General features: G+C 43.0%; 1 protein-coding gene across 1 annotated transcript in view; it reads left to right on the top strand.

Annotated features, from left to right (window-relative positions):
* The first annotated feature begins 10,676 nt into the window (after positions 1–10,676).
* FAP3 (Chalcone-flavanone isomerase family protein) overlaps positions 10,677–11,961 on the top strand; it is a 106,432-nt gene continuing 105,147 nt past the window's right edge. The window contains exon 1 of the mRNA XM_086493057.1: positions 10,677–10,798. The gene's annotated coding sequence lies outside the window, so the exon portion shown is untranslated. The remainder of the gene's footprint in view (positions 10,799–11,961) is intronic.

Genomic DNA, 11,961 nt, shown 5'->3' with positions numbered 1-11,961 from the left:
TGGACCACCAAAAGTGGGTCAAAACAACCGATTCGACGATAGACACACAAAGCGTCATTTTGGCATAACAGCTGAAATTGACGACCGAATGAAATGAAACTTCACAAGCAGCTTCAAGTAACTATTGATGACTTATGTTTGCAAGCAAAACCCAAAAGAAAGCTGATTCACTTACCGATGGTGAAAAAGACGCTTTCGGGCAACCAAATGGAGAAAGATGAAGAACGGGGAGCCAAAGTCAAGTTCAACCAAATAGATGGCTTCACAACATATCCAATGAGCTGGAAATGCAACTCTCGAGAAGAAAAGTTGAAGAGATTCAACTCCAAGGCAAAAAGACGACTTCGGAGACTGAAATGCCTATAAGGGGGCTTTTTAGCTAAACTGATGACTTTTTAAGTTGAAAACTAGCTAGCAGGGCTTAGGGCACTAGCACAAAGCATTCTTTGCACAAAAAGACCAAGATTTCAAGAAAAGACATCATACGCATATGATGTCTCACAGCATGAATTTCACATCCATTTCAACATTTGAGTGCATAGCCTCATTCCACATGTAAATCACATCCTATGAACCAAGTATCATGAGAATTGGAGTTAGAAAACCCAAGGAAAACCAAAAAGACGCAAAGTAGGCCATAAAAATGATTTTTGGTCCTAATTTTGTCAAAATAACTCCAAACTCATTGAAACTTTGTAGGATTGTTGTTAAACACATCTACAAGCTATCTGGAACCAAAAAAGCACCATTTTGACACAAAAGACATCATACGCGTATGATGTCTATTTGCACTTACAGAGCCAAAACTGCTCATTTGTCATCATACATCCATTATATATATCTAATATATGCTACATATGAAATTTGGAACCATTTGGTCAAGAGGATCACCCCATTAGCCCAATTGAGGGAAAATCCTTCACCTAAAGCCTATTTTTGGCCCAAATCTAACATACTCAAGTCCAAACCAAGATTTGAGTAGGAACAGTCGTTCACTAGTACATGGGGTATCCATAGAACCAATCCCATGCAAAATTGATGAAAAAGACATCATACGCGTATGTTGTCTCTAGAGCCATTTTTAGCCCAAAATCTATCCAAACTTCATAAATCCACTGAATAAGCCTATCTAAAGCCAAATCTAAGCTTATAGAGAATTTTGGTCCAAAAATACACTAAAAGACATCATACGCGTATGATGTCTCACTATGTGATTTTGGCACCTAAGGGCTTCAACCACCAAACAGAAGTGATCTACATGCCATTTGAAAGTGAACCACCAAGTTTTATCCAATTTGGATCATAAAATCCAATTCCCTTTCAAAATTTTGCCAAGAGCCGGAACTGGACTAAAGTGGCCAAAACTTGACCAAATGGTATCCAAACTCAAATCCAAGCATATGATAATCACGTATACACTATCAGCTACAAGCACAACCAATATGAAGTCATTTTGACACAAAAGACATCATACGCGTATGATGTCTCCAGCATGATTTTGAGCCCATTTTGCATATTTTTTCACCTACCTTGCATCCTTAGGCCCTGAATAGCTCATGTCTCAATTTTCAAGTCATTTGGATAGTTAAAAGCTTCATTCCGGCTTTCAGTACTAAAAAGACGCTAACTTCTGAAATTGGAGTTACAGGATCCATGGATTCCACCAAGTCATCGGTAACGAAGAGAAAAAGACCGACAATCAAAGATGCTATTGCAGAAGCGGAACCCTTTGACATTCCAGCAGAAACCCTCAAGCCAACCAAAACTTGGGTGGAGGAAGCAGTATTGGAGAAAGAGGGAATAAAGATCTACCAGGGGACTTTCAGAGATCCTCAAGGGCAAGCGGTGGATGTACCGATGATCCCACAGGAATTGGTAGATTATAGCAGGTCAGGAGACATCAGCAGGTACCTGGAAAGGGCAGACTTGCACAGTTTCTTCACCTCGAGACCATCAGGTGTGGATACAAGAAGAGTGTACGAGTTGGCAACATCCATTCAGAAGGATGGAAAAGCCACATTGACAACCATGGATGGAGAGAAGGTAGAAGTACAGATCACTCCACAGCTAATTGCAGACGCATTGAAGCTACACAACAAAGGGAGCTCAGTCAGGGAAAGAAGAGAGGCCATAGAGGTCTATGGGCCCAAGAAACAGAATGCGACCTATGGAGATATGGCGGACCCAAGAGCGGCAACCCTTTGCCGACTGTACAACCAATTTCTTCATGTTTGCAGTAAAAGACCGCAAAAGTATACGACACCACCCCATGCCATTGCGACCACCATCACATGGGCATTAAAGAGCAATATGCCAAAAGAGGTGAATTACGCTCAACACATCCACGAGCAAGTAATTGCCATGCACAACGAGAAGCCAAAATACATAGGAGGAGCGAAAATTCTGACAAGAATAGCTTATGAAGCTATTGGAGCTAGAGATCAGTGGCCAAAGGCTCCCTCCCAGAATGAGTGGCTTAGAGAAGCCGACGAGGAGGAAGAACAGCCCGAAGTACCCAAGAGGGTATCCACAAGAGCACGCTGGAAACTAGAAGTAGTTTCAGAACCTGAAGAAGATGTGGACGAGCCACTTAAGAAGAAAGTAAAGAAGAAGGTTGCTCCCAAGCAAACCAAAAGTCAGAAAGCGGCAAGGATGGAAAGATTAGTGGAGCAGTTTAGAGCGGAAAGGGCTCTAAAGGGTGACTTTGAAGAAAAGTGGGTGCCAGACCCCACTAAAGTCAGAACTAGCTCGGCCAGGCCACATATTGATCAATACGATCAATATATTAAAGCTTATGAGGAGTCAGAGGCTATTTTGGAGCAGCAACCTGTCGAGCCATACACTGAAGAGGAGGTACAACAATTAAAAGCTAAGCTGAAAAAAGACGACAAGGGGAAAAGGAAAGTAGATGAGTCTACTAAGCCTCAAGAGAAAGATGGGCAAGCCGACAAGGGGAAATCCAAGGAAGCTGAGGACAAACATCCCTCTATGACTGATGTACCAAGCCCGAAGAAGACGGAAAAAGTTGTGGAAGAGACCACAGTAGAGGTGGACACAGATGTTTTGGAAAAGCCAGAAGCCGAGACCAAAGAAAAGAAGATAGATCCAATTCAGCAAAAGAGAACTGATTATGAGGATCTGGTAGAGATAGGATACACCGAAGAAGAGGCCCTTGAGGCAGTTTATGGGATCACCCTACAAAAACAAGATGAACGGAGAGGGATGGAGAAAAAGACAAAGAGTAAAAAAGAAAGTGAAGAGAAACTGGACGAACCGAAAGTACTAGAAGAGCCAAAGCCAGTGGAGGTGGTGGCGGAAAGAGATTTAGAGTTGACAGATGATGATGAAAAAGACATGCACATGGTGCATGAACTGCTCAGCAAGATAAAAGAAAGGTCCAAGGCAAAGGAAGTAGAGATTGAGACAGCCAAACAAAGGGAAGCGGAGTTGCAAAGAAATTTAGAGAATGCTATGACTGAATCTGAAAGTCATAAAGCATCACTCTATGACGCGGAAAACGAGAGAGATGGCTTGATACTCCAACTAGCCGAGGCTTCAAGAGAAGTAACAAGTGCAGAGGAAGCAAGGGAGCGGATAGAGGATGAGTTGGAGGTGGCTAAGGATGAGCTCATTGAGCTAAGGGAAAGAGTCGAGCTCCAAGAAAGAACAATCACTAGACTCAGGTCTACCCCTAGAGCTAGCAGAGCAGGAACCGAACAAGAGGGAGCTATCGTACCAGTGTTGGAAGACCAGGTCCGAAGCTTACAAAGAGAGCTAAGATTAGAGCAAGTGCAAAGGTTGCACATTGCGGAGGGATCATTGGCCGCAGAGGAGAGGCTCACATTAGAAAATCAAACACTACGGACAGAGAATGAGGCCCTCCGCAAACAGCTCCAAGATCTACAAGAGCAACAAAGAAGAGAGACAGAGACACCACAAGAAGAATCAGGTGGAGCAGCCATAGAGCTACCAGAAACTGGAGAGGCAACCACAATTGAAGATCCAGCCCTAGCTCAAGAGGTGGCCTCGACTTCAAGAATCTCTGAAGAAGAAGAACAAAGGCTCCATGACCAAATAGAAAAGTCAGTAGAGGAGAGTGCCAAGGCGGAAATGGAATGGGAGAGGAGACTCCTAATCTCCATTAGACTTCAAGGACTAGACACAAAAGTGCTCCATGAACAGTGGATGCAACCCAGCCTGCCTTTCCCTTTGATGAAATTTGAAGTGCTAAAGACGAAAAAGAGAATAGAGGAGGAGCAGTATGTCGCTCTTTACGAAGGCGACATCACAAAGGAGGAACAATCAAAGAAGATAGTAGATTCACAATCTAGATGGAGGAAAGGTTGGCTGAACAAATACCCAACCTACCTCATCTACTTGGTGGAGGCACCAAAGGAGATCCGGGAGGATGCAACCTTCTGCCCGGTGCCAAGAGTCAGAAACTGGAAAGAGCATGGCAGGATTGCAGAAAAGAAGCCAAATTGGCTTAATTATCCCAGGATACCAGGACCAAAGGCAGGAGAGAGAATAGGTAAAGCCTACATGGTGAAAACCCTAACGGGCACCATCAAGCTCTTTACTGGCTCTCCTGACCTTTCATGTCAGATGCTCAAGAAAATCTACAGGACTCTCTTAGCTTGCATTGAAGTGTTCGCGCCAGATAAAGCCACGACCTCGAGTCTACTATCGATGGCCGACACGGTGACTGATATGATGTACGATCTTTCATTGCAGCCTTCTCCAAAAGTGTTACACCTCCTATACCAAAGGATTATGTTTTTGCCTAGCTTCCATATGCAAACATTCGAAGAAGCTTTCTACACCGGCTTTTTCACCCACGAAAGCAAAATATTCGGCCCAACCTTGACCATCGGCAACCTACGATACGAATCACATTTGCAGATGCTCAAGACGACAGGACTTTATTGACCAAGCATAAAAGTCATGTCAGGGACGACATGAACGCGGAGGGGGGGAGTGTTGAGCCAGCAGAGGATCACACGCACATTTTTGCTCACACTCATCATTTTGTAACCATTGATTTTAATAAATGTCTTTCCGACATTAATTTTGATTTGATCCATTCATTAAGTAACGGAACTCAATTGAGTTTCCAGCTTGTAATCCCGAAGTAATTTCACTTGCTGATGTAATTAGTTAGAGATGTTCTCACCTCCAAGGCTGAGGTATATAAGCCAAAGTTTTTGTAACCTAAGGGAGATCAATTAATCAAAGTGAGTTTTTGAGCGCCGTGACTGTGTCAGAGAGAGAGAGAGAGAGAGAGAGAGAGAGAGAGAGAGAGAGAGAGAGAGAGTCTTATCTACTTGCTACGCGAGCTACGGAGCCGCCATTGGAGAAGCGACACCGCCATTGTGTTAGCAACGGCGAGAGCTACGCACAGATACCAAGAGTGCGCGCTATCGGCTTCTATGTGTGGTAAGTTCCTACGAGCTTTGGTGTGAGTTTTCTTCCAACTCGTGTGTCGGAATTGAGCGTGCAACATATCTATAGAACCACAACGAGTAGAGCTACACATTAGTACCATCGGGGTCAAGTTTCGATCACCTGTATTTTTTGGCTTGTCTTCATACGCGTTTACCGCACAGAGTGGTTATAGGTTGATTTTGCAGTTCAAGTCTTTAGGGTGTTGTTCTTACCTAGTGTATAGACTTCCCCTTCAGTTTGAGATCGATTCAATGATTCTAGATCTTGTTTCGTATAGCATTCGTTCGTAGTGCGGATTTCAGTCACTTGCGTATTTTAGAACTTAGATTTGATTTCCTTAGTAGTGATTGACATTAGAAGGTCGAGTAGGTGATTTGACACCCACCTAGTTGTTTCCATGCGCCTACGGGTCAAGCTCCATCCTCGTCTGACAAATTCTGTTGTTGGTTGAGTTCTCGCTATTTAGCTTCCGCTAGCGGCGTAACCGCCTAAACAGTAAGGAAAGAGATGCTCTTCCCTCCCTCTTTGAATTTCTTCAGCTTGGACGACCTCTTCCATGCGGCATAGGATTTCCTATGGCCTCTTCTTTTTGATGGTTTAAAGGTTGCACCATCACTTTCATAAGAGGAAGAGGATGAAGAAGATGGAGAAGAGGGTGTCCTCTTTCTCGCATTTTTCTTCTCTTGCTTTTTATCATCCCTCTTTGAATTATGGTGTGGAGAAGAGTGTGATGGTCTTCTCCGCTTTGGTGGTGATGGAGAGCGTTTAGTCCGCCATCTTCGTGGAGCCATCTCCGCCGAGGTGGTGGGAGACTCACTAATTTCTCGTTCCTTCGGTGGAGGCTCTTGAGTTCTCCTTTGGGAAGGAGATGCATCATCAAGAAGTAAATTCTTGAGCCCTTCGTATGGATTCTCTTCTTCTTCCCGAATCGGAGAGAGACCTCTTTTGGGAGTCTCACAAGGAGGCTTCCTAGGTGTTCTCTCATCATGGTGATGAGCTTGGAGAATCCCGTGAGCACGGAGCTGCCGTTGCACTTCACTTTGGAGAGATGGATTGCCCATGGCTTGTTAAAGTCTAGAAACAAGATAGTTAACAAGCATCGGAGCATCATTAGTAGCTTGCTCATTAGCAAAATCAAAGTTATCAACATTAATTTCACTCTCTTTACTATTGTCAGCCATTCTAACAACTTTTAGGTGTAAACTTTTTAGGTGTACTTTGGCACTTCAAGCCCTAGTTGCTACTCCTCTTTACCCCTTTAGAAAAAGCACTCAAGCTATTGTACCTGTGGCTCGAATACCATTAATTGCAAGGAATAGTCGAGAGGGTCTTTCAACACCAAAACAACACCGGCTCCTGTCAAGCTTCTAATAGCTCAATAGTGGTTAAGCAGTAGGCAAGCCCCGTAGGACTCCACTATTAAGACCATAGCTCTCGACGGTGATGCCCCGTTAACTGCACGAAGGCAGGTGCACTGCAAGGCTGAAAAATCCCTATTCTACTTACTCACAGGAAATTAATAATACCAACCATTTATAGCTAGCTTGAGGACCTCCCTTCTTGAGCAAGAAAAGAGAAACCTTGTGCTCTGATACCAATGTAACATGTAATGGCCTAAAAACATGTGTGTAGCGGAAATTAGCATGAACATAGTGGGCATTTCATTAGAATAAATTTCTAATGAGAATTACGAGAGTGCTTGGGTGGAGAGAGCAACAAAAAGCATAACACCTAGTTAGATAGCATGAACAATACTTTCAAAAGAGACAGAAATTAAGCTATTGACAACAGTTGAGGACCGGATTTGCATGGACCCGGTCCCCCCTCCAAAAGGCTTTGTATTATGGTTTCTCCCATCAAGAGAGACATTGTACAATACAATTCTTTGTGTTCCTTCAAGACTAGCTAGTGAAATGAAGATGAAAGCTTCATGCACTAAGCAAAACACTTAGCAAACACAACATCAATTATCCCCGGTCTCAGACCCAAGACCTCACACACCTTCGAAGATGGTGAGAGCTAGCAGGGTAAGAGAGTAGATTGAGAGGAAGAAGGAGTATCTTACGAGAAAGATGTACATCTCCTCACATAATCACTCATATTAGCATAGCTTAGCTTAGTAATTAGCTTGGTAGAGGAGATGAGCATGCATTGAAGCTTGGCTCTTGGTTGGATTTGCATCCACATTCCAAGAGTGTGTCGATGTAGGCTTCTATCTCACAAGCTTGGAGTAGGTGATGAGCTCTCCATTAAAGCTTGGGAAGAGATAGTCTTCTTTTCTTCTCACATAGACTGTGTGAGAGTGTGTGTGTGATAATGCCTTGCAAAAATCAGCCCCCCCTCTCTCTCTCTCTTGGGCGAGCCCTCTTGCTATTTGCTCTTCCTCCCCCCTCATTGGACCTCCCCAGGTCAAGCCAATGACTATTAAGCAGCATAAGTGATAGCCTTCTGACATGTGTCCCCCTTTCCCCTTTTGTGAGAGCTTTAGGTAATTTAATAATTCAACTAAACTCTCATTGGACCCCTTTGCCTCCTGGCCAATAGGAATCAGGCAAGCCATTGGGCTGCTGAATGCTCATTGGACCCCTTGGGAGACTGTCCAATAGTCTTCTAGAGGACTTAATTCTCATTGGTTATTTTATTAAGTGTTGTTTAAATTAATTAAACTAGATTTACTCTAGCCTAATTCTCATTGGTCCACCTCCAAGGCCATCCAATAGGAATTGGGTATATTTTGTGGGCATCTGGCCTAGGGAGCTGACACGTGTCCCTCATTCCCTTTGTGTAAAGGGAGCTTGTGTGTGTGTGTGTGTGTGTGTGTGTGGCTTTCTTTCTCATCCCCTACATGCAAGGCTCGCCTCCTCCCAAGTAGGGATTGCAAAGACTTTTTTGTACACACACAAAGCATCCAATTCCCGTAAGGTTGACCTTTGGACACAACCTTTGACTTTTGGAACCTTAGCATTTTGGAAGTCTTAATGGGCTGAACCTTAGGGTCTTTTTAGCCCATTGTTGCACATGGCTCTTTTGCAGATGGCCCCCCCTTTGGATCCCTATTTTCCCTCCTTTGGATCCCTACTGTGGCCGGTCTGCTAGCTTAACCAATATTCTAGCTTTTTCTCCCCTGGCACTTCCCCAAATGATCAGTTTAACATGAGAAAATCATTTAGGAGAATTAGATATTGATTATGATGACAGAGAAACACGAATCAGTGGTTAGTCTTTCTTTCATACTCCCAAGACCAACGCAATAACCTCCTTCAACAGCCCTTGAGAGTGAGAAGCACGAATCAATGCTCGCTCTTTCTCTCACACTCCGAGGACTAGCGCAATAACCTCCTCTAGTTCGCTCTTTCTCTCACACTCCCATGACCAGCGCAGTAACCTCCTACATCAACGGACATCGAAGCATCTTTTATGAGCAACATTGTCATTTATGAGGCCCTACTCTCGTCAAAAACCACATCATCAAAGATAAGCGTCACCATAAGCAGAAAACCCTCTTTCAATCTAGACTGAGGTGAATGGCCTCCCTTGTACTGTATTGCAATTTAACAAGACACAAAACAGAAGTGCAATTTGGCCACAATTGAGAGATCACCTCTTGTTCAAACCTTGAAGTGGACAATCATCTCTCTTGTAGTGTATATAGGACACACGGTTATATACAAAAGCTATCGGATCCTCCCAATTTCAACGCCACAGAGCCGATCACCAGCAATTACTTCATTGGCCTTTTTATCAAATGAACGTGGAGGAGACTCCACGTCATCCAATTCGTTGACATCTGATTCATGGCATCAATCACAATGCTAGCAACTTGTAAGAGTTAGAGGAGCTTTCTGTCTGGAATGTCATCTCTTGGAATGCACTGATTGTAGGATATACTCAATAGGGGTAGGGCATAAAGCTTTGAACTGTTTTTAATGGATGAGGATCGAGAGCATTTATCTAGATGCAATCACCTATGCTTGCATCTTGAAGGCATGTGGCACTAGGAGAACGCCCATATGGGCAACATAATTCACGATGATATTGTTAGTCAGGGGCTCTTGAAACAAAACGCTAATGTAAATTGCTATTGTGGACACACACATGATGAAGGCAATGATATTTGTGCTAACTCCTATTTTGTGTGTGACAAAAAAGACATATATTCAAAAACAATGGACGATTCGACTGCACAACCACGACTCCAACTCGACAACAATGCAAGGTCCGTTATGTGCATCCAATTTCCCATGTCTATGTGTTTGATTGGGGCAACACAAAAATGCTACGGGGCAAGGTACGGCTTTTGTTTCTTATAATTTATGGAGAGACCACAATGCCAACTCTCCACCATACTTTTGTATGGCACTTTTGCATGACTGCACTACATAATTAGCAATTTCACTTTGTGCCTGCCTGCAAAGTAAAATGTTAAACTATTCACATTGCTTTTATGTCGCTTGAATCAAACATTGTCCGTCAGCTTGCACAATTGGATGACACGCGTACACGATTATCAGGTCGGTACTTCAATTCAATTTTTATAGTCCATTGATGCTTTATGTATTTTTTGAGTTTGCCAAAACTTCCTTAAGTTTAGTTTAGCCACATGTTAGAACATGTAACTCTCTCTCTCTCTCTCTCTCTCTCTCTCTCTCTCTCTCATTCATGTTCTATGAGAAATAAAGGAAAATTGACTATGCTTGATTGAGAATAAGTTGGGTGTCTCAACTACGGTCTAGACACTAAATAGTCGATATTACCAAAGTAAGTTAAGGAGTAGGTTAAACTACAACCCTTTTTCTCGATTCAATTCTTTAGTAGCCCTTTGTTGTATAGGGAGTACTATGGGACACAACTTGCTTCTTTCCGATGCTCATCAAGTCCCAAGCTGAGCTATTATTGGTGCCTATCAATTGGCTCTACTCATCTGCTCGTGTTCCACAACAAAACCCGAGGCAACATCAATCACAACCAACTAACCAAATTACCAAATGCGCTCCAAAATCTATCAGACCATGTGCCCACCAAGCAAGGCTAGTTTAAAGATGTGACCTTGCCCGTGTTAGTTAGAGAGGAGGTTAGCATGCTAGGCCAAGTCCTTCGTCGTCGACGTTCGGGAAAAATCATTTTTCCAAGCATACAAAATTCCTTTCCTTGAATTTTTTAAGAGGAAATTTTAAAAAATTAGTTTACTTTTTCAGGTTTCTACACTATGTTTTTCCATTTTGGGGCGGAATTTCTCCTACTCCCCTTGCCCTCAACCGGCATTTTGGAAATTCAAAAGGGCACGATATTAAGCTGAGACACATTTTTCCCAAACACTATTCGTCGTCCACATTTAACCCCGCGGGACCACCAGGTCAGTTGACGGTTTCTCTTCCCCCCTCTCTCTCTCTGTCTCTCTCTCTCTCTCTCTCTCTCTCTCTCTCTCTCTCATGCACGCACACGATGTATGCGTCTGAGCGCAGTTCGCAATCGGGAAACCGGCATGAAGTTTGCGTCATGGCAGACTCAGGGCGATGAGCAAGTAACCAGAAGCATTTGTGGTTCTGAGCCTGTCGAAGCTCTTATCTCATGCTGCTAGCTTGCCCAATTTTATATATAATGGCCAAACTAGCACTACTACACGCTGCCATCTTTAGAGTCATGTTAAAGTTAACGGGATAACTACACTGAGCTTTTCAAAGTGTTAGGTCAAAGAATAGCTATAACTAGCGTAATCCAAAACAAGCTTGCTCGATTGAAATTTTATGAGTATAAAATAAGAGGAGCATAGTTTCACAAGCCGAGTTGCACTTGGCGATAGTAGGGATATAGCGAGGGCGCCTCACTTGAGAGAGAGAGTGGAATGTGTTGGTCACTTAAGACAACTATTCCAAGTGAAAGATTTGGTGTTAGTCAGATTAGATTAGATATTCAAGCTTTAGGTCCATACTTCAAATAACAGACAAACAAGACAAAGACTGAAATGGAAACATGAAGACAAACAAGACAAAGACTGAAATGGAAACATGAAGACGAGACTGGAATTGATATGTATTCATATATTGGAAAGTTTACAATTGGCACCAGATAGAGCTACGAAAGAGTTAATTGATGTTCAAAGCAAATGCTCAGTAAGTACAAATGGGTAACTCTAGACTCCGGAATGACTAGCCCTTAAAATGAAGTAATGGGTCCTACTTATAGGTATCCGAACTAAGCTCTGACTGATTGTCTATTGTGTAGTTACTATGGTAACACTATCCGGAAATTGCCAATTTCTAATGACTGTACCGGCATTCGACAAGGGTTTGTTCCCACTGTCTATATACACACACATATATAAGGAACACCAATGAATTCTGTATCAATAGCTCAGAACCTTCTATTTTGAAAGTGCTAGTAGGGCTTCAAAAAAAACACGTCTTAACTCCTCGAAGCGCGTCTAAGGAACACCAATGAATTCTGTATCAATAGCTCAGAACCTTCCGTTTTGAAAGTGTTAGTAGGGCTTTTAAAAAAAACACGTTTAACTCCTCG

This window comes from Adiantum capillus-veneris, chromosome 21 (assembly GCF_014529385.1).
Source record: "Adiantum capillus-veneris isolate H3 chromosome 21, ASM1452938v2, whole genome shotgun sequence".
In the NCBI taxonomy this organism is placed as follows: Eukaryota; Viridiplantae; Streptophyta; class Polypodiopsida; order Polypodiales; family Pteridaceae; genus Adiantum; species Adiantum capillus-veneris.
The sequence above is the reverse complement of the archived record's forward strand: the minus strand, read 5'-3'. Positions and strand labels throughout refer to the sequence as shown.